General features: G+C 34.6%; 1 long non-coding RNA gene across 4 annotated transcripts in view; it reads left to right on the top strand.

Moving 5' to 3' along the window:
- Positions 1 to 24761, top strand: part of LOC127721793 (uncharacterized) — an 89624-nt gene that overhangs the window by 39921 nt on the left and 24942 nt on the right. For 2 of the 4 annotated variants that reach the window (XR_007991468.1, XR_007991466.1), the window contains 5 exons: positions 4420 to 4543; positions 9848 to 9971; positions 11873 to 11996; positions 13898 to 14023; positions 21246 to 21371. This is a non-coding gene — a long non-coding RNA (uncharacterized LOC127721793). The remainder of the gene's footprint in view (positions 1 to 4419; positions 4544 to 9847; positions 9972 to 11872; positions 11997 to 13897; positions 14024 to 21245; positions 21372 to 24761) is intronic. The other 2 variants (XR_007991467.1, XR_007991469.1) reach the window with 2 other exon arrangements.

The following is a 24761-nucleotide window of genomic DNA, read 5'->3' as shown; positions in this document are numbered from 1 at the left end:
TTTCATGCTAAATTAAACGAGTGCAACTATTGTCTGTTACATTCAAACACTTTTTAAGGTAATAAAATAAAAAAAACATAAAAAGCCGGTGATTTCCTGTCAATTTGATAAACAAAACAAATCCCGGAAATGAATCCGGAATTATTCGTACTTTAACTTTATCGCAAACTTCCGGTTTTAACTTTTGTCAAATCGAAAGAAACGTAAGCAATGTCTGAGAGATTTACCATTTTGAGTCATTAAAATCATTTCAATTTTAAACTATTGCCTTCCCTAAACTGTTCTTCATGGTAACGGTAAGACATTTACTTAGTAAATGCGATGAAACAGCAATACAAGTTCGTTGATGCTATGAATCTAGTCAAGTTGACATCGACAATTTGGAAAGGGGCACCAACTTTTCAATCATCTCAAAATGACCGAAATTGTGTGGAAAAATTTCCGGATCCTTGCAGTGAAGACTAAATTTGAAGGTCCAGACTAGTTGAGACAGGTCGAGACTGGTCGAGCCTTGGTCGAGACCATTTCAGACTACACCAAGATCATCAAGTACTGAATCAGACTAATTAAGTAAAGTCGAGACCTAGTAGAGTACAATTAAGTACAGTTAAGTACTGTCGAGACAATGTCGAGACTAGTCAAGTAAAAACTGGTCTTTTCAGACTCTGAGCAGTTTGTAGTGATAGAGCGAATTATTGGACTTGGCAAAACATACAAAATTCTAATAAATCCTATGAATGGAACTGAAACAAAACTTTCATCTTAAATAACATTTAGTTGTTTCATGTTGTGTAATTTTAGAACTTGTATTGTGCCAAAGGATGCATAAATAAAAGTGACGCAATGAATTTTGTTCTGATATATATATATTTACAATTACATGCACATGTAAATTGTAATGCATATAAAATTAAGGAGATGTGGTATGATATTCAGTGAGTTTATTGAACCAAAGTGCATAAGAAATGGGTTTAAGCAGTTATAGGTGTTACTGTCACCGTACAATCTCCAACAATGAGAAAAACTTGTACCATGTAAAACATTTCAGAGATCTTACAACTACGTTTTGTTGTCTCACCTTGACTTTTGTGAATTGTTTATATCTGTTGATGTAAATATAAAAAAGAAGATGTGGTATGATTGCCAATGAGACAACTCTCCACAAGAGACCAAATGACACAGAAATTAACAGCTATAGGTCACAGTACGGCCTTCAACAATGAGCAAAGCCCATACCGCACAGTCAGCTATAAAAGGCCCCGAAATGACAATGTAAAACAATTCAAACAAGAAAACTAACGGCCTAATTTATGTACAAAAAATGAACAAATAACAAATATGCAACACATAAACAAACGAAAACCACTGAATTACAGGCTCCTGACTTGGGACAGGCACATACATGTACATACAGAATGTGGCGGGGTTAAACATGTTAGCGGGATCCCAACCCTCCCCCTAACCTGGGACAGTGGTGTAACAGTACAATATAAGAACGAACTATAAAAATCAGTTGAAAGAGGCTTAACTCATCAGATGGATAAATACAAATACAAGTGGACGTGGCCGGGTAGTTGTACATCCAAACAACAAAAAGACACTAAGTACAGATCTGAGAGTACTCGCAGTTACTGACAGCTAGTTCAAAGCAACTAACAATTAATAAAAAAAATCATGCATCTAAGACTAAATTATCAATCCGTACACATCCAACATCCAATGGATTTAGTGTAAAGACGTCATAAACAGTCAGAGAAAAACATGACCTCGTGCAATGCCAAGATACAGGTATCAACAGATTGTAGATCCATGAATGTGTATATGTATATAACAATAATATTTAGTTTGCTTTTAATTTACTGATAACAAAATCAATATTAGTACCAATAAAAACAATATTTAATTATCTAATTATAGTGTTGAATTGGTAACCTTTAAGAATAAGTTTACCAGGATCATTTCTAAATTTCCGGGCACGGTAAACAATATTGCCGTGAAAAATGAGGATGTGCAATCCAGTTTGAAATAAGTTTTCTACAGGTACAACCGAACTTCAGAACCAAATCTTTATATCTGTGGAAGAATTTAGTAAAGGTTTTAAGTAATTTGTGGTAACGCAATCCCTGGCTTAATAATTTACCAGTGATACATAGATTACGTTCGTTAAAATCAAAAACGTCACAACAGATACTGGCATAGCGAATGAGTTGTGAAATATAAACACCGTACAATGAAGCTGGTGTGTTACTCTTTAGAAAAATATACCAAACCTTCTTATAAGTTGCATGCCACAGGGTTTCACTTCAAATGGAAATTGGTCTTAAGTTTATCAGTACAACATCTACCATGAGTTCATACAGCTTCAATAATGATCCCAACCCTCCCCCTAACCTGGGACAGTGGTGTAACAGTACAATATAAGAACGAACTATAAAAATCAGTTGAAAGAGGCTTAACTCATCAGATGGATAAATACAAATACAAGTGGACGTGGCCGGGTAGTTGTACATCCAAACAACAAAAAGACACTAAGTACAGATCTGAGAGTACTCGCAGTTACTGACAGCTAGTTCAAAGCCACAAACAACTGATAAAAAAATCTTGCATCTAAGACTAAATTATCAATCCGTAAGCTCCCTTTAGAATTTTATAAATTTTAGATTTTACATTTCTGAGTTATGGGTTTTATTCATTAAAAAAGGGGGGATTTTCCAGTTTTTGGACAACAACTCAAAAATGCTTTAAGCAGTTCGCATGAAACTTTGGTGAATTATTTAAAGCTATTGATGTAATCTCGCTATTGATTTTCATAAATTTCAAATATGACATTGAGAAGAAATTGAACTTTATTTGTTTATAGTCTGGCAACAGATTTATTAAGTATTGCGCAACAGCACAGTGTATTGCTCAACAGCAAGAAATCTTTAATTGAATATAAATTCAGTTCATATAACCGATTTCAAGTTCTTTGACTACATTTATTCAGAAACTATAATATGTCAAATATTTAATTACAATCCAAATTCAGACCTGTATCAAGCTTGAATATTGTGTCCATTTTTGCCCCAACTGTTTAGGGTTGGACCTCTGCGGGTGTATCATGCTGCGCTCAGCAAATCAGTTTATTTCTTAATTAAGAACTCCTTTTTTCAATCATAAATTACTTTATACTTGGAAATATAATTTTACTTGGAGTTATAGTTTCTAAAAAAAGTATTGTCATTGAAAGAGTTGACATGTTGCAATGTACATTTATTCTACATAGTTCTATGGTACCAAATCAAAAGTTTATATAAAAGAAAGAAGTCAAATGTTTCCCATCATAGTTTAGTTACATACATTTTTTTTGTACCTGAGGTCGTTGAATATAGATCATTATATAAATAAGGAGATGTGTTATGATTGCCAATGAAACAACTATCATCCATACTTGCCAGTAACAAACCACATTTGCAAAGTTGAATAAAATACAGTTGATAACATTTACTTATTACTAAAAAGAAAATGCCTAACTATTTTAAACAGTATTTGACTATAAACATAGATAAACATAGATAAACTGGACATAATGCACTAGTTCATAAACAAGTGAGAACAATCGCCTTCATATCGTGCTCAGAATATGACATTCATAAAACTTGTTCAATATCATTAGAGAATTCTAAATCTTAAATACTGAAAGCCACCTCTGATAAGTACACTGTACTATGCAAGATAATGATATAACTGGACTAAAAATACATACAACCTGTAATTAACTGCCTTTACAGCGCTTTCACGCTTCGATTCTACATTGGCTTGAGGTATAGGGGAGGGTTGAGATCTCACAAAACATGTTTAATCCTGCCGCATTTTTGCACCTGTCTCATGTCATGAGCCTCTGGCCTTTATTAGTCTTGTATGATTTTAATTTTAGTTCATTTATATATTTTGGAGTTTAGTATGATGTCCATTATCACTGAACTAGTACACATTTTCGTTTAGGGGCCAGCTGAAGCACGATTGAGGGTGCATGATTTTCTGGCTGTGTTGAAGACCCATTGATGGCCTTCAGCTGTTTTCTGCTCTTTTGTCAGGTTGTTATCTCTTTAACACATTCCCCATATCCATTCTTAATTTTATTGTTGAAGAGCATAGACCATTGTAAAACTTTCTCTTTTTAAACTTACAATGTATAACTATGATAACAATTCAAGGCAAAGTTTATCAATTTGATGGCTGTGTACTTCATGGTACAATTTACACTGAGTAACAAGTCATTAAAAAGGACATGGTGAATAAGGTTCTATTTTTGTTGTTGATAAACATAAGCAATTTAGTTTGAATTCCTAAAAATTGACAATTGTCTATGTCTAATATTAGAAATCTTATCTTATAATTGAATAATTAATTCAAAATGATTGATTTTATATTTATCAGGAGATTTCAAGTTTTAAGACTGCAGTAACCAGCTACTGAATTAAAAGAGGAACTATTTTATTTACTAATAAGTGGAGATGTAATGGATGATGACACAGTTAAGCGGCACTAAAAGACCAGGAGAGTATGTATGAATTATATAGTTGTGACCTTGAAACTGAAATAAGTATAAGTAGGGTGTTTTAGGCCATAGCATTGTCAGTTTGTTTTCGATCTATGAGTTTGACTATCCCTCTGGTATCTTTGGTCCTTCTTTTTAAATTCATCTTTTTTATAAGATACCAAAGGAACATTCCATCTCATAGGTTGAAGATAAAGTGATAATGCTACGGCTAATTAAAAGACCAGCAGACAAACAACAGTACACAAAACACTTCATAAAAAAACTAAAGACCGAGCAACACAAACAACACCAAAAACTTGGATGATCTCAGGGTCTTCAGATGGTAAGCAGATCTATCTCAACATGCAACATCCTTTTGCATTTGTAGATCATACTAAACTAAAAAACACAATAAAAAATTTTAACCGTCCAACTTCCAACAGTATATGAAACATAAATTAGAATACTAAAGACTGAGCATCACAAACAACACCAAAAACTGGGATAATCTAAGGTGCTCCAGAAGGGTAAGCAGATCTATCTCAACATGTAACATCCTTTTGCATTTGTAGACTACTTTAAACTAAATCACAAAATAAAAAAATTTTAACCGTCCAACTTCCAACAGGATATGAAACATAACATAGAATACTAGAGACTGAGCAACACAAACAACACCAAAAACTGGGATAATCTCAGGTGCTCCAGAAGGGTAAGCAGATCTATCTCAGCATGTAACATCCTTTTGCATTTGTAGACCATATTAAACTCAAACACAGAATGAAAAAATTAACCATCCAACTACCAACAGTATATGAAACACAACATAGAATACTAAAGACTGAGAAACACAAACAACAGTTCACCCAAGTTTAATAAGGAAGTGAAAGACTACACACAATTTTGAAAGCAGGGTTTGAATATGTCATTGCTTTAGGAAACTAGCTTAAATCTGAGGCACTAGTTATCTTTAACACCATATATCTGAAACATATACTAATCATGCTGGAAGCTTTTAGTTATGACTTCAAGTTGTATTATACAAATTAAGATTTTTACAAGTCGTTCCTTATCAGTCTATTCTAAAACCAGTTGTTGGCATGATATGGGTTATGTTCTCATATATTTTATGATAGTATGATACTTAACCACTAATGGGAGAGATTGTGCTAGATATTCATATGATGAAGACATAATCTTTCAATCAGTTTAATTGAGGTCTGGAGCTTGCATGTCAGTAACTGCTAGTAGTCCTTTGTTAATTTATGTATCATTGTCATTTTGTTTAGTTTCTTTTGTTACCTATTGTGACAACAGACTCTGACTTCTTTTTATACGACAGAAAAAATTAAAAATTTTTTGGTCGTATATTGGTATGACGTTGGCGTCGTCGTCGTCGTCGATGTCGCCGTCGTCCTGCGTCGTCCGAAGACACATTGGTTTTCGCACTCTAACTTTAGTTTAAGTTAATGGATCTCCATGAAATTTTACCATAAGGTTCAATACTACGAAAGGAAGGTTAGGATTGATTTTGGGGGTTATGGTACCAATAGTTAAGGAATTAGGGGCCAAAATGGGGCCAAAAATAAGCATTTTTGTTACTTCCAGACATAACTTGTGTGTTAGTGTATGGATCTCTCTGAAATTGTACCACAAGGTTCCATATCACAAAAGGAATGCTGGGATTGATTTTGGGGGTAATTGCCTCAAAATTTTAGGAATTAGGGGCCAAAAAAGGGGCAAAAAACAAGCATTTTTCTAGTTTCATGACAATAACTTGTGTGTAAGTGTATGGATCTTTCTGAAATTGTACTACAAGGTTGCATATCACAAAGGGAAAGCTGGAATTGAGTTTGAGGGTAATTGCCCAAAATGTTTAGGAATTGGGGGCCAAAAAGGGGCCAAAAATAATCATTTTTCTAGTTTCCAGACAATAACTTGTGTTCAAGTGTATGGATCTCTCTGTAATTGTACTGAAAGGTACCATACCACTAAGGGAAGGCTGGGATTGAGTTTGGGGATGATGAATCATAAGGGGGTTCAAAAAATTTGGGGGGGGGATTTTTTGTTTTTCTTTTTTTTTCTTTTTTTCCTTTTTTTTTTCTTTTAAAATTTTCCATTTTAAGTTGGTTATTTCTGATTTATATTTAAAAGCAAATAATAATGATATGGTAGGAGATACACACCAAACAGGATGTGTAAATTATTATATAATAAGTATTGTGCAATAGCAAGAAATTTTCAATTGCACAGTATTGCACAATAGCAAGAAATCTTCAATTGCACAGTATTGGGCAATAGCAAGAAATCTTCAATTGCACAGTATTGCGCAATAGCAAGAAATATTCAATAGCACAATATTGCGCAATAGCAAGAAATTGTCAATTGTACAGTATTGCGCAATAGCAAGAAATATTTAATTGCACAGTATTGTGCAAAAGAAGATACTTCGTATAAATTGCTTATTTCTTGACCAATTTCAATGGGGTTTTATTGTCGAGCCTGCGACTTTTGTCGCAGAAAGCTTGACATAGGAATAGTGATCCGGCGGAGGCGGCGGCTTTAGCTAGCTTCTTAAAAGCTTTATATTTTAGAAGGTGGAAGACCTGGATGCTTCATACTTTGTATATAGATGCCTCATGTTACGAAGTTTCTGTCAGTCACATGTCCAATGTCCTTGACCTTATTTTCATGGTTCAGTGACTACTTGAAAAAAAAGTTCAGATTTTTTGGAATGTTAAATTCTCTCTTATTATAAGTAACAGGATAACTATATTTGGTATGTGCGTACCTTGCAAGGGCGTCATGCCCGTCAGATAGTTTTCAACTGACCTCAACCTCATTTCATGGATCAGTGAACAAGGTTAAGTTTTCGTGGTCAAGTCCATATCTGAGATACTATAAGCAATAGGTCTACTATATTTGGTGTATGTAATGATAGTAAGGGGTACATGTCAAACTGGCAGGTGTCATCTGACCTTGACCTCATTTTCATGGTTCAGTGGTCATAGTTTAGTTTTTGTGTTTTGGTCTGTTTTTCTAATACTGTTTGCAATAGGTCAACTGTATTTGGTGTATGGAAATATTGTATGATGTTCATGTCTGTCTGGCAAGTTTTATTTGACCTTGACCTCATTTTTACGGTTCATTGCTCAATGTTAAATTTTTGTGTTTTGGTTTGTTTTTCTAATACTGTATGCAGTAGGTCAACTATATTTGGTGTATGGAAATATTTTACGATGTACATGTCAGTCTGGCATGTTTTATTTGACCTTGACCCCATTTTCAAGGTTCATTGCTAAATGTTAAGTTTTTGTGTTTTGGTCTGTTTTCCTAATACTGTATGCAGTAGGTCAACTATATTTGGTGTATGGAAATATTTAATGATGTACATGTCAGTCTGGCAGGTTTTATTTGACCTTGACCTCATTTTCATGGTTCATTACTTATGTTAAGTTTTGTTTTGGTCTGTTTTTCTTACACTTCAAGCAACAGGTCAACTATATTTGGTGTATGGAATGATTGTAAGGTGTACATGTCTAGCTGGCAGGTGTCATTTGACCTTGGCTTTATTTTCATGGTTCAGTGGTCAAAGTTAAGATTTTGAGTTTTGGTCTTTTTTTCTAATACTATATGCAATAGGTCAACTATATTTGGTGTATGGAAATATTTTATGATCTTTATGTCAGTCGCGCAGTTTTTATTTGACCTTGACCTCATTTTCACAGTTCATTGCTCAGTGTTAAGTTTTTGTGTTTTGGTCTGTTTTTCTTAAACTATAAGCATGATAAGCAATAGGTCAACTATATTTGTTGTATGGAAGAATTGTTAGCTGTACATGCCTGCCTGGCATGGTTCATCTGACCTTGACCTCATTTTCATGGTTCATTGGTCAATGTTTAGTTTTCTTGGTTAATGTTAAGTTTATGTGACAGTTGTAAGAAAGCTTTATATTTAGGACTATCATATAATATCAATGATTAAAAAAGAAGGCGAGACATTTCAGTGTGTGCACTCTTGTTCTTGAATTCTTGGGGTTCTTTAATATGCTGAATCTAACCGTGTATTTAGTTTTTGGATTTTGGGCCCCGTTTTTAAATTGGTCCACATTGAGGTCCAAAGGGTCCAAAATTAAACTTTGTTTGATTTCATCGAAAATTGAATTATTGGGGTTCTTTGATATGCCGAATCTAACCGTGTATTTAGATTCTTAATTTTTGGTTCCGTTTTCAAATTGGTCTACATTAAGGTCCAAAGGGTCCAAAATTAAACTTTGTTTGATTTTAACAAAAGTTTAATTCTTAGGGTTCTTTGATATGCTGAATCTAAACATGTATTTAGATTTTTGATTATGGGCCCAGTTTTCAAGTTGGTCCAAATCGGGGTCCAAAATTAAACTTTGTTTGATTTCAACAAAAATTGAATATATGGGGTTCTTTGATATGCTGAATCTAACCATGTATTTAGATTTTTGATTTTTGGGCCCTGTTATCAACTTTGTCCACATTGAGGTCAAAAGGGTCCAAAATTAAACTTTGTTTGATTTCATCAAAAATTGAATTCTTGGGGTTCTTTGATATGCTGAATCTAACCATGTATTTAGGTTTTGGATATTGGACCATAATAGGTGAATGTCCAATTTAAAATTTTTAAGTTCTTAGACCACATTCATTCTGTGTCAGAAACCTATGCTGTGTCAGATATTTAATAACAATCCAAATGCAAGGCTGTATCAAGCTTGAATGTTGTGTCCATACTTGCCCCAACTGTTCAGGGTTCGACCCTTGCGGTCGTATCAAGCTGCGCCCTGCGGAGCATTTTATTTCTACATTGAGCAACAACTCTTTGAGGGGTCCGTAGGTGACCTGTTGCAAGGCTAAATTTCTCTCCCTATCCAATATACCCTCATTTCCAGTGGCAGTCTAAATTTCTCCGACCTCAATCCCAGACGCCTCTATTACAGAACCTACCTATTGTATTTATTGTTAATTTGTTCTTGTCCTGAATATGCATGAAATATTTGCCACTGGACGTTAAGCAACCAACAATCAATAAATCAATCTTTTTAAACTTACAATGTATAACTATGATAACAATTCATGGCAAAGTTTATCAATTTGATGGCTGTGTACTTCATGGTACAATTTACACTGAGTAACAAGTCATTAAAAATGACATGGTGAATAAAGTTCTATTTTTTTGTTAATAAACATAAGCAATTTAGTTTGAATTCCTAAAAATTGACAATTGTCTATGTATGAATAATAGAAATCTTATCTTAAAATTGAATAATTAATTCAAAATGATTGATTTTATATTTATCAGGAGATTTCAAGTTTTAAGACTGTGCAGTAACCAGCTACTGAATTAAGAGGAACTATTTTCATAACTAATAAGTGGAGATGTAATGGATGATGACACAGTTAAGCGGCACTAAAAGACCAGGAGAGTATGTTTGAATTATATAGTTGTGACCTTGAAACTGAAATAAGTATAAGTAGGGTGTTTTAGGCCATAGCATTGTCAGTTTGTTTTCGATCTATGAGTTTGACTATCCCTCTGGTATCTTTGGTCCTTCTTGTTTAATTCATCTTTTTTCACCTTTTTTATAAAATACCAAAGGAACATTCCATCTCATAGGTTGAAGATAAAGTGATAATGCTACGGCTAATTAAAAGACCAGCAGACAAACAACAGTACACAAAACACTTCATTAAAAAACTAAAGACCGAGCAACACAAACAACACCGAAAACTGGGATGATCTCAGGTGCTCCAGAAGGGTAAGCAGATCTATCTCAACATGTAACATCCTTTTGCATTTGTAGACCATATTAAACTAAAACACAAAATAAAAAAAAATTAACCATCCAACTACCAACAGTATATGAAACACAACATAGAATACTAAAGACTGAGCAACACAAACAACAGTTCACCCAAGTTTAATAAGGAAGTGAAAGACTACACACAATTTTGAAAGCAGGGTTTGAATATGTCATTGCTTTAGGAAACTAGCTTAAATCTGAGGCACTAGTTATCTTTGACACCATATATCTGAAACATATACTAATCATGCTGGAAGCTTTTAGTTATGACTTCAAGTTGTATTATACAAATTAAGATTTTTACAAGTCGTTCCTTATCAGTCTATTCTAAAACCAGTTGTTGGCATGATACGGGTTATGTTCTCATATATTTTATGATAGTATGATACTTAACCACTAATGGGAGAGATTGTGCTAGATATTCATATGATGAAGACATAATCTTTCAATCAGTTTAATTGAGGTCTGGAGCTTGCATGTCAGTAACTGCTAGTAGTCCTTTGTTAATTTATGTATCATTGTCATTTTGTTTAGTTTTTTTTGTTACCTATTGTGACAACAGACTCTGACTTCTTTTAAACTGAGTTTTGCTGTGCGTTTTGCTGTGCGTCTGTTTTTTCTACATTGGCTAGAGGTATAGGGGAGGGTTGAGATCTCACAAAACATGTTTAATCCTGCCGCATTTTTGCACCTGTCCCATGTCAGGAGCCTCTAGCATTTGTTAGTCTTGTATGATTTTAATTTTAGTTCATTTATATATTTTGGAGTTTAGTATGATGTCCATTATCACTGAACTAGTACACATTTTCGTTTAGGGGCCAGCTGAAGCACGATTGAGGGTGCATGATTTTCTGGCTGTGTTGAAGACCCATTAATGGCCTTCAGCTGTTTTCTGCTCTTTGGTCAGGTTGATATCTCATTAAAACATTCCCCATATCCATTCTTACTTTTATTGTTGAAGAGATGGGCCTTGGTGGCCGAGTGGTCTAAGTAGTTACTACTGTAATCACTAGCCAGTCAACACTGAGGTTGTGAGTTCGAACCCCGCTCATGCAGGTGCACTCGCTCCAATCTTAATTGACTAGGATTGTCAGTTTTCTTATCGAAGGTCGGTTGTTTTCTCCTGGTACTCCAGCTTCCTCCACCAATCAAAACTGGCCGCCAAGAAATAGCCCAAAAGCAGTGCTTAAAAATGGCTTTAAAACACCAATAAATAAATAAATATTGTTGAAGAGTATAGACCATTGTAAAACTTTCTCTTTTTAAACTTACAATGTATAACTATGATAACAATTCAAGGCAAGGTTTATCAATTTGATGGCTGTGTACTTCATGGTACAATTTACACTGAGTAACAAGTCATTAAAAAGGACATGGTGAATAAAGTTCTATTTTTTTTGTTGATAAACATAAGCAATTTAGTTTGAATTCCTAAAAATTGACAATTGTCTATGTACGAATAATAGAAATCTTATCTTAAAATTGAATAATTAATTCAAAATGATTGATTTTATATTTATCAGGAGATTTCAAGTTTTAAGACTGTGCAGTAACCAGCTACTGAATTAAGAGGAACTATTTTCATCACTAATGAGTGGAGAAATAATGGATGATGACACAGTTAATCAGCACTAAAAGACCAGGAGAGTATGTTTGAATTATATAGTTGTGACCTTGAAACTGAAATAAGTATAAGTAGGGTGTTTTAGGCCATAGCATTGTCAGTTTTTTTTCGATCTATGAGTTTGACTATCCCTCTGGGATCTTTGGTCCTTCTTTTTTAATTCATCTTTTTTCACTTTTTTATAAGATACCAAAGGAACATTCCATCTCATAGGTTGAAGATAAAGTGATAATACTACGGCTAATTAAAAGACCAGCAGACAAACAACAGTACACAAAACACTTCATTAAAAAACTAAAGACCGAGCAACACAAACAACACCGAAAACTGGGATGATCTCAGGTGCTCCAGAAGGGTAAGCAGATCTATCTCAACATGTAACATCCTTTTGCATTTGTAGACCATATTAAACTAAAACACAAAATAAAAAAAAATTAACCATCCAACTACCAACAGTATATGAAACACAACATAGAATACTAAAGACTGAACAACACAAACAACAATTCACCAAAGTTTATTAAGGAAGTGAAAGACTACACACAATTTTGAAAGCAGGGTTTGAATATGTCATTGCTTTAGGAAACTAGCTTAAATCTGAGGCACTAGTTATCTTTGACACCATATATCTGAAACATATACTAATCATGCTGGAAGCTTTTAGTTATGACTTCAAGTCGTATTATACAAATTAAGATTTTTACAAGTCTTTCCTTATCAGTCTATTCTAAAACCAATTGTTGGCATGATACGGGTTATGTTCTCATATATTTTATGATAGTATGATACTTAACCACTAATGGGAGAGATTGTGCTAGATATTCATATGATGAAGACATAATCTTTCAATCAGTTTAATTGAGGTCTGGAGCTTGCATGTCAGTAACTGCTAGTAGTCCTTTGTTAATTTATGTATCATTGTCATTTTGTTTAGTTTTTTTTGTTACCTATTGTGACAACAGACTCTGACTTCTTTTAAACTGAGTTTTGCTGTGCGTTTTGCTGTGCGTCTGTTTTTTCTACATTGGCTAGAGGTATAGGGGAGGGTTGAGATCTCACAAAACATGTTTAATCCTGCCGCATTTTTGCACCTGTCCCATGTCAGGAGCCTCTAGCATTTGTTAGTCTTGTATGATTTTAATTTTAGTTCATTTATATATTTTGGAGTTTAGTATGATGTCCATTATCACTGAACTAGTACACATTTTCGTTTAGAGGCCAGCTGAAGCACGATTGAGGGTGCATGATTTTCTGGCTGTGTTGAAGACCCATTGATGGCCTTCAGCTGTTTTCTGCTCTTTGGTCAGGTTGATATCTCATTAAAACATTCCCCATATCCATTCTTACTTTTATTGTTGAAGAGATGGGCCTTGGTGGCCGAGTGGTCTAAGTAGTTACTACTGTAATCACTAGCCAGTCAACACTGAGGTTGTGAGTTCGAACCCCGCTCATGCAGGTGCACTCGACTCCAATCTTAATTGACTAGGATTGTCAGTTTTCTTATCGAAGGTCGGTGGTTTTCTCCTGGTACTCCAGCTTCCTCCACCAATAAAAACTGGCCGCCATGAAATAGCCCAAAAGCGATGCTTAAAAATGGCTTTAAAACACCAATAAATAAATAAATATTGTTGAAGAGTATAGACCATTATAAAACTTTCTCTTTTTAAACTTACAATGTATAACTATGATAACAATTCAAGGCAAAGTTTATCAATTTGATGGCTGTGTACTTCATGGTACAATTTACACTGAGTAACAAGTCATTAAAAAGGACATGGTGAATAAAGTTCTATTTTTTTTGTTGATAAACATAAGCAATTTAGTTTGAATTCCTAAAAATTGACAATTGTCTATGTACAAATATTAGAAATCCAAACTTATAATTGAATAATTAATTCAAAATGATTGATTTTATATTTATCAGGAGATTTCAAGTTTGGAGACTGTGCAGTAACCAGCTACTGAATGAAAAGAGGAACTATTTTCATAACTAATAAGTGGAGATGTAATGGATGATGACACAGTTAAGCGGCACTAAAAGACCAGGAGAGTATGTTTGAAATATATAATTGTTACCTTGAAACTGAAATAAGTATAAGTAGGGTGTTATAGGCCATAGCATTGTCAGTTTGTTTTGGATCTATGAGTTTGACTATCCCTCTGGTATCTTTGGTCCTTCTTTTTTAATTCATCTTTTTTCACTTTTTTATAAGATACATAAGGAACATTCTATCTCATAGGTTGAAGATAAAGTGATAATGCTACGGCTAATTAAAAGACCAGCAGACAAACAACAGTACACAAAACACTTCATAAAAAAACTAAAGACCGAGCAACACAAACAACACCGAAAACTGGGATGATCTCAGGTGCTCCAGAAGGGTAAGCAGATCTATCTCAACATGTAACATCCTTTTGCATTTGTAGACCGTATTAAACTATAACACACAATAAAACATTTTAACTGTCCAACTTCCAACAGGATATGAAACTTAAATTAGAGTGCTAAAGACTGAGCAACACAAACAACACCAAAAACTGGGATAATCTCAGGTGCTCCAGAAGGGTAAGCAGATCTATCTCAACATGTAACATCCTTTTGCATTTGTAGACTATTTTAAACTAAAACACAAAATAAAAAAATTTTAAGCATCCAACTACCAACAGGATATGAAACACAACATAGAATACTAAAGACTGAGCAACAGAAACAACAGTTCACCCAAGTATAAGAAGGAAGTGAAAGACTTCACACAATTTGGAAAGCAGGGTTTGAATATGTCATTGCTTTAGGAAACTAGCTTTAATCTGTGGCACTAGTTATCTTTGACACCATATATCTGAAACATTTACTAACCATGCTGGAAGATTTTAGTTATGACTTTAAGTTGTATAATTAAATATGCAGTTCGCCAAAAGTTAAGCACTACCTATTTTTATTGCATCGAAATTTTTTTCATTTAAAAAAATCAGTCAATCCTCGAAAAAGAGAAAATGTTCATGTAGCAATTTTGCTTACATATATATACCATAAACAAACCATAGACTTAAGTTTGTTCACGTATGCAGGTTCTATGCATTTGAAATTTGCATTCATAGAAATAGTGAAAATTACACAAATCAGAAATGGAATTAAGTTTCACTGTCATTTTATTTTTTTACCACAATTAATTACCCAATATCATTAAAAGTCTCTACAAATAATCTTTGGTATGTTCGGCAAATTTAATGTCAATATTTGAGTCAATAGGATGTGTAACACCTTCTCTTCCGGTACAGATCCATAACAGGGAGTCTCAAACTCTGTACAAGCCTTCTGAACTTTAGTTGAGCAAATTTATTCCATTCAGCAACAATTGCGCTTCTTAAATCGCTAAGATTTTGCAAAGGTGGATCTCTGTGATTGAGATTTCTTCCAATGGCATCCCAGACATGTTCGATAGGGTTCATATCTGAAGACACGGACGGCCAAAAGATAGTGTCAATGGCTTCTTGCTCTTTGTACTCTTTGTACTCGGTTACAATCCTTGCCCTGTGTGGTCTAGCATTGTCGTACATGCGCAAGGGTCTTGAAGCAAGTGGAGGATTATCAAAATGAGGGACTACAATGTTTCTAAGCACCAAATCCCTGTATGTCTGTCCGTTCATGTTACCCTGCAGAATATGCATACCCACCTTACAACAGTATGAGAAGAATCCAGCAACGTATGCAGTTGTTGGGCAAATGTTGTTTTGGTCATTAGCAGTTTTATTTCCACGACAAACTCGTATTCTGCCGTCTATTGGTCGTAACAGAAACTGACTCTCATTTGACCAATGAACATTTTGCCAGCTTCTCATGTTCCAGCGTCGATGGTCATTAGCACTTTAAAACCTGATTATACAGTGCCAGGCTGTTAGGGCAGGTCTCTTGACAACACGACGTGCTCTTAGGTAGCCTCTATGAAGTCGACGGACCAATATTCAAACACTAACATGACCACCTTGATGCCAGTGGTGTCTAAGTTGTGGGGCAGGAGTAAATGGGTTGGCTTTAGCACAACCAATAATGAGTCTGTCATCACAATCGGTAGTTTAACGGGGTCTTCCGGACCTTGGTCTATCATTTACAGTTCCTGTGTCAACATGACGTTGTAAAAATCTGACAATGACGGTGTGTTTAACATTGAAATGGTTACCTATGCAACTAGTGCTCCTACCGGCATTTGACATGTCAATTGCTTGTCAAGGTTTAGTCACATATAACTTACCCCTTGCCATATTTCACAGTAACTTGGTGAAGGCCAAATTTCACCTGTACGCGGGACAGTAGGAAGATGATTTAAAGGCATCGAAACAGTGTATTCGAAAAAGTGCAGATGACCTTTAATAAAAAATTGCCTGTCCTGTTTATCGGAGTTTATTTTTTTTGTCATAATGAATTTTCTTAGTGTATGTTATAGGCAATTCATAACACCAAACATAAATATTGTGTTCGCAATAGTTAAAAAAATATTGCCAGTTATATTTAGGTGGTGCTTAACTTTTGGCGGACTGTATATATACAAATTAAGATTTTTAGGCAGTTAAGCTGCCTTATGCTACCACCCTAGATTTGTGATCTTCTCACTGAATGGTGTAAAAGGTGCTATTGTTATTATCTAGCTGGCTAATATGTTATTAATAACTAATATGGCACTTTTTTCATGCTTTCAATTCTGGAATACAAAAAATATGACCAGAAAAACCTTAAATGATTGTCGAACTACCCAAAACTTTTGAAGTTGCACATAGGAAGTAGTGCTCAATAGAAATCCGTACGTAGTTTATCATCCCATGTGCTTTTGGCTAAGACGTCAAAGAACAATTGTATGAAATATTTCATCGCCGAAAATCTGTAATTACAAGTCGTTTACATTTTTCAAATGGCCAAAGGCGCAGGAATATTTTTCATGTACATTTAATCTCTATGATAAAGGAAATAAAGTTATATGTAGTAGTCTAAGTTGGCAGTAATTTTAACTTATACAAAACGTAAGGTAAGTATTCTGGTGTTTTAAAGTAAGTTTTGCTAATAATGATGTTCTTTTCGTTTAAGGAGATTGTGATTATTTTATTTATTTCAATTAAATGTATGCACATTTAAATTACTTTCTTTTATAATATTATATGATTATACCGTTTATCACTGACCTTGGCAGTTGTTGTTTTTATATAAATGAAAAAGATCCGAAAATCGTCGTTGATGGGATGTTTTAAGAAATGTGGACAACTCGTCCTCGAGACAAGTCGGACTGAGTCCACTGACTGCTTGTCAGATTTACTTGGGTTTCATAAAATGTTAGACTAACATGTCTAGCAAAGTTATCAATCTTTCGTTTGTGCATTGGGGTGTATTAAGGGGTATTTTTAGGGCCTAAATAAGGGAGGGGTTTACAATTTTTTTCAATTTTCAAATCTATATATTTAAATGAGAAGTCCTCATTTTGTGTGTCGCTTCTCTTCATTCCATAATAAATTAATCGTCATGCCTCTGTGTCTTGTAGGTACCATGCATAGTCGCATTTGTCATCCTCGCTTATGATTATTCAGTTTGATATATTTTGGGAGGAAAACGAAAATAAAGGTGTACGGATATTGTTTCGTCATCGGACAGACTTTTAAGTCATAGACAAGACTTCCGTTTAGGACTGTTTATAAAATATTACACATAAATCCTTGGGGACAGGACAAATATTTTCACGTTTTTCTGTATACCATGATCATACATATTCTATAAATAAAGTGTATTTGCTATATACTATCAATTCAAAGTTTACTTTCTGCGACTGTCACTGATATATTATATAGAGAGTCTCTTTATAAATGACTATACCGCCTAGGATAGGTTTACAATTAGGAATTGATAGTAAATAGCAAATACACTTTATTTATAGTATATGTATGTTCATAGTATACAGAAAAACAGAAACCAAAAAATAACGGACTTTGGAAAAAAGGGGTATGGCTAAACAAAATTGTCCTTTCACCAAGTACCTATAGCTTTTGATACCTCTCCTGAAATTCTCCAGTCATAAAATCTTTTACAGAAATTCATTCCACAACAGTTTACATACTTTCAACCACACACTAAATTCCCACGATTTCGCGGGTGTGTTCTAGTGACATTTACTTGAAAACAGTAAGTGATAGACACACACGATCTTCAGTCATGATAACAGTACAATAGAACAAATAAAATAAAATAAAATATAGGATGAGTCCCTGGGGGTCATCCCACCCCCTTCAATTTGAAAATGTGTTTTTATCTTGTAAACGGTTATGATCCCCACCCCTAAACCATATATATACTTGTATGGGACAATAAAACAAATCAAATGAAAATAATTTGAGGTTCCAGGTGTCACCCCTATCCCTTCTGTTTGAGAACTTGTAAATGGTCGAGAATCCCCACCCCTAAACCATATATGTTCATGTATGGGACAATATAACAAATCAAATGAAATATAGTGGGAGTCCCTGGGGGTCAACCCCACCCCTTTCTGTTAAGAACTTGTTAACAGTTGAGATCCACGCCCCTAAACCATACATAGTCTTGCATGGCACAATAAAACAAATAAAATGAAATACAGGGGGAGTCCACAGGGGGTCAACTCCACCCCTCCTGATTGAGAACTTGTTAATGGTCTAGATCCCCACCCCTAAACCATACATATTCTTGTATGGTACAATAAAACAAATAAAATGAAATATAGGGGGAGTCCACAGGTTTAACCCTTCCCACTCCGGTTTGAGAACTTGTTAACGGTCGAAATCCCCACCCCTACACCATATATATTCTTGATGGGACAATAAAACTAATAAAATAAAATATAGGGGATTAGTCAATGGGGGTCACCCCACTCCTCTTTTTGAAAATTTGCAAACGGTCGAGATCCCCACCCCGAAACCATATATATTTTTGTATTGGGCATTAAAACAAATCAAATGAAATAAAGGGAGAGTCCCATGGGGATCAACCCTCACCTTTTGAGAACTTGAAAACGGTCGAGATCCCCACCCCTAAACCATATATATTCCTGTTCGTTAACTCAAGAATGTTTAAATGACATACAGGGTCAATCTCCTAGGCGTCACATATGCATATCACTTTACTTGACCAAACCAATTTGTACTGGACTCGGCCCAACGTCAGGCTACCATGGGAATGACCAATTATAGGAGCTTTGTTTGGGAGACTTCGTAACAGTATCCTGTTTCAATTAACTCTTGTTTATAATAGCCCCCAAGGGTGACTGGGGAATAGAAGTATGGTCACCATTGGTCTTCCTTCGACTGGCAGTAAAACCCTTGCTAAAGTGGGGCGTCCGTTTGGCTGTGCGGGATGTACAAATTTGCAGCTACGTCCAGTCAGAATGGGGTAGTTAAATCCGATGCCTCGTGTGAAGGGAGTGCTACGCTCTTTGCACGTTCAGAACCCTTGCAACAACGCTTTGAGGGGTCCGTAGGTGACCTAGCCTGTTGCAAGGCTAAATTTCTGTCCCTATCCAATATACCCTCATTTCCCGTGGTAGTCTAAATTTCTCCGACCTTAATCCTGGACGCCCCTATTACAGAACCTACCTATTGTATTTATTGTTAATTTGTTCTCGTCCTGAAAATGCATGAAATATTTGCCACTGGACGTTAAGCAACCAACAATCAATCAATCAATGTTTATTATAGAATTTAATTGATGCAAAAAATAAGTCTAGGTTAAATTAACTTTATTTATTTTTTGAGTTATTTCTGGGCCTATAAAATTTTCATTTAAGGCTCATTTTAAAGGAAACATATTAAAGATAAATTAAAAATAACTTTTGAAAATGGTTGGATTGGATAGGGAAAACATTAAGGTACAAACATTTTTTTAACTTGAAATAGCTGAGATAAATAATTTATCCAATTATTCCACAATATTCATCTTAACTTAAGCTTCTGCCACATTTGCCTTGGGGTTTTTTAATTAACTGCCTATAGCCCCCTTGGTGCTTTGATTACAAGTCGTTCCTTATCAGTCTATTCTAAAACCAGTTGTTGGCATGATACGTGTTATGTTCTCATATATTTTATGATAGTATGATACTTAACCACTAATGGGAGAGATTTTGCTAGATATTCATATGACGAAGACATAATCTTTCAATCAGTTAAATTGAGGGCTGGAGCTTGCATGTCAGTAACTGCTAGTAGTCCTTTGTTAATTTATGTATCATTGTCATTTTGTTTAGTTTCTTTTGTTACCTATTCTGACAACAGACTTATAAATGGACTTAGTTTTTCTTCCAGTTAACATTACATACAGTCTGCAGTTTAAGTTTTTAAAACATTTATTAGATTCATAAACTATCCTGGATTTTTACCCAACTTGGACAGAAGCTACTTACAATCAAAAGATAATATAGAGAGGAATATTTTTATTAATTTTTTTCCTCATTTTTGTTGAGCCTGCGGTTAACAGCTCAAGTAGGCAAGACGCTGGGTTCTGCGGAACCCTTACAAATTTTAATTTATGTATCATTGTCATTTTGTTTAGTTTCTTTTGTTACCTATTGTGACAACAGACTCTGACATCTTTTAAACTGAGTTTTCCTGTGTGTTTTGCTGTGCGTCTGTTTTTTCTTCATTGGCTAGAGGTATAGGGGAGGGTTGAGATCTCACAAAACATGTTTAACCCTGCCGCATTTTTGCACCTGTCCCATGTCAAGAGCCTCTGACCTTTGTTAGTCTTGTATGATTTTTATTTTTTGTTCATTTATATATTTCGGAGTTTAGTATGATGTCCATTATCTCTGAACTAGTACACATTTTTGTTTAGGGGCCAGCTGAAGCATGCCTCTGGGTGCAGGATTTTCTAGCTGTGTTGAAGACCCATTGATGGCCTTTGGCTGTTTTATGCTCTTTGGTCAGGTTGTTATCTCTTTGACACATTCCCCATATCCATTCTTAATTTTATTGTTGAAGAGTATAGACCATTGTAAAACTGTCTCTTTTTAAACTTACAATGTATAACTATGATAACAATTCAAGGCAAAGTTCAACAATTTGATAGCTGTGTACTTCATGGTACAATTTACACTGAGTAAATAGTCATTAAAAAGGACATGGAGAATCAAGTTTTTTTTTTTAAATAATCAGAAGCATGTTTAAATTCTTAACCTTCATGACAATTGACAATTGTTTATGTATTACTATTAGGTAACCAAACTATAATTGAATAATTAATTCAAAATGATTGATTTTATATTTATCAGGAGATTTCAAGTTTGGAGAATGTGCAGTAACCAGCTGCTGAACTAAACAAGGAACTAGGATCATAACTGATAAGTGGAGATGTAATGGATGATGACACATTTAAGCGGCATTAAAAGACCCGGAGAGTATGTTTAAAATGTATAATTGTCACTTTGAATCTGAAATAAGAATATGTAGGGTGTTTTTAATTCAAGGCAAAGTTTATCATTATGATCGCTGTGTACTTGATGGTACAATTTACAAGGATGATCACAGGTGCTTCACATTCAACACCTGTCATGCTACTGCTATAAAATGCATTGATAAATATCAAATGCTATAGTATTACAAAAATGTGCATTGTTAATTGCTTCTTAACCTACCCTAAGACATCACCAAATTGATAAACCATTGGTAAGGTAAATGTTCTAATCTTGAAACTTGATCGACTGTGAAAATTTGAAAAAGAAACACGTTTGTCTTGACGAAGGATAGACAACACTGTTACTGGTTTAAACAACAGAGATATTGAAATTTAAAAATTACATAGTACAAAACTAAAAACTGAAGCAAGGGCAACACACTCCCCTTTAAAACAAAACTAATGGTAAACTCAGTTGCTTTAGCATGTCATGCCCCACATGTTGAAACCATTTTCTTGCTCCTTTAAGTACAAATTCAGGAATAATTCTAATTGTTAAGTCACATTAAATGGTCTTAACAACACTATTGCTAAAAAGAATAGGACCAACAGACAAAAAACAGTACACAAAACACAACATAGAAAACTACAGACTAAGCAACACAAACCCCATTAAAAACAGGGGGTGAACTCAGGTGCTCTGGGAAAGTATTCAGATCCTTCTCTACATGTGGCACCCATCATGTTGATCATGTTAGCACAAAGATTGTGATAATCTAATTTGGTAGTGTACTTTTTGGAAAAAAATGTACAGGAGTGTAGTTTATACTACATTTGAAAACTTATCCTTTGTCATCTGTGAAAAGGATATTTCATAACAGTTTACCAACTCATGATGGCTTCCATAAAATTTATGGGAAATGTTCAACTTCACCACTTGGAAATCTTGGTTTGATAGCTTTCTTGTGAGAATCAACTCTCTATAAAGAAAATCATGATAGAAAACACAAAAGTTTGAAAGCTTTAGGTGAAGAAATTATGTTATTTTGTGTTTGAAAGAATTAACTCTTTATCTACCACTGACGGATATATACGCAGTATTTATCACCGTTTAGTTCGTAGTGACTGATAAATCTGCTTGCCAAATCATCTGTGTATTCGCAGTGACTGATCTATCCTCTGTAAACAACGGCATGCGCAGTCGCGGTGACGGATATTCCCGTAAAATATACCACTGTTAAAACCCTTTAGATTGGACAATACTTAGGGGGAATCCCGAAATGAACCAATCAAATTCGGTTTTACAAATGAATAAACTTTCTCCTCCTATATTCCTTTTCATTAAAAGGTAATATGTTTACATTAAAATACATTGTTTTTTACACATGTTTTTGTTTGCGGAATGCGATTGAAACAATGGCGAATGAATGGGCTTCATTCTTCGAATCGGACGATGAAGATGAAGAGTTTGAAGGGTTTACGCAGTCTGATATTGACGAAAGTGAAGTTGGAAGTGTTGGCAGTGATATCAGTTTATCGGAAATAGAAAGCAAGTCATCTGAGGACGAGGAACCGGAGTTAGATAATGACATTTGGACAAATAATTTGTATAAACCCCCAGTCACTGAGTTTTCACAACCGTTTGGGGCAGCTTTTAATCTCGAAAAGGAAAAGAAAGCAATAGATTTCTTTCACAAATTCTTTCCTTTTGCACTTGTTGAAAAATTAGCGGAAGAAACAAATTCATATGCACGTAAAAGCATATTAACAAAACCTGACAAAGTGTGGGTTGAAACAACTGCAGTTGAGATGAAAAGCTCCACCAGTGACTGGAAACTGTGGACTGGCACACTGGCCCTTTCAGTTTGAAAAACCAGGCAGATGCAAACAATGTCTCAAGCAAAATAGAAGACATGAAGTTTCAATTGGCTGCAAACAGTGCAATGTAAAACTTTGCATTAAGAATGACTGCTTTTTCAAATACCATGAGGAACTGTTAAAGTGAAGCTGTGGCATTATTCATGTATATAAATTGGAATATATATTGGAATTTTTAGGAGATTATATATAATTATAACAAAATTTTGTGTTTCAACATATTTTATTGGATTAATTAGTGACCATAACTGGATTAAAATAAGGAATATAAAAATTCAAACAATTGTGAGTTAAATGCATTTTTATGCCCCCACCGTAGCGGAGGGGGCATTAATTTTTACCCTTGTCCGTGTGTACGTACAGTCCCTGTAACGTAAAAGTTAACACTTTTTTCATTCGGGAATCGTACGTACAGCGTTCGGGAATCGTTCGTATAGAGTTCGGTCATCGTTCGTACATCATTCGTATGGCGTCCGTACAACGTTCGGTCAGCGTTCGTTCATCGTTCGTTCATCGTATGGTAAATGCCATCGTTTAGGGTTTTGTATATCGTATGGTTTATGGTATCGTTAAGCGTTTTATGTGTCGTATGGTACATGGTATGGTTAGGCGTTTAGCGTTTCGTTTATCGTATGGTATATGATATCATTAAGCATTTCATCTATCGTATGGTATATCGTTTTGTTAAGCGTCTGCTATATGTTAGGGTTTTATTTTAGAAAGATATTTCAATTATTATTTTGAGTTAAAATAATTGTATATAAAAAGATGCGGGATTAAAAAAAAACATTTATTAGTTTGGATTGATTGAAAGTTGGTTGCGTACTGTATATACCAAACAACCAAACGAATGTCCCCACTTTGGCAAGAATTTTACCGCCAGCCGTAAGAAAACCTTTCATTTATATCCTTTTGTACCCTTTTGGACTATATTAGATTTGAAAGATTGGATTGGAAACATTTCACTTGTTAATTAAAGCAAATAAGTTATCTTATTTATTATATATTTTGTTTCATACTAATTGTTTCATACGTTTAGCAATGCAATAAACTTACTTTAAATGTACTATAACTTAATGTAGATTTCGAACTGTATACCATGTCTTACCGATAGAAAAAAAATCTGCAACTTATATCATTATGGAATACCCTGCTATATAAAACGAAGGGGGAAATATTTCCTTCCATCACATTTTGACATGAATAACAGGAGACCAAATACCGCTAAATAAGTCTCTCTCTTTCTCTCTCTCTCCTCCACCAAATATTTCCTTGAAACAGTAAATTATATATAATGTTCTATAAATGAGGCTTGATATGAGAAACACGTTTTATATCTAATGTATTTAAAAAAAGACGAGACATCCATGGTATTTGTTCCCCTCAATGTCAGAGTCTGATATAAACCGAAAATTGCCAGGGATATATATAAATTCGTTGAAGACTTCTATGGTACCAGCGTCGCTTGTGATTCCTGTTGTCGGTGTTAAAACTGTCATTTTGACTGTAAAAAGTG

The sequence above is a fragment of the Mytilus californianus genome, unplaced genomic scaffold (assembly GCF_021869535.1).
Source record: "Mytilus californianus isolate M0D057914Y unplaced genomic scaffold, xbMytCali1.0.p SCAF_12, whole genome shotgun sequence".
Taxonomy (NCBI): domain Eukaryota; kingdom Metazoa; phylum Mollusca; class Bivalvia; order Mytilida; family Mytilidae; genus Mytilus; species Mytilus californianus.
This window is presented reverse-complemented; position numbering and strand designations above follow the sequence as displayed.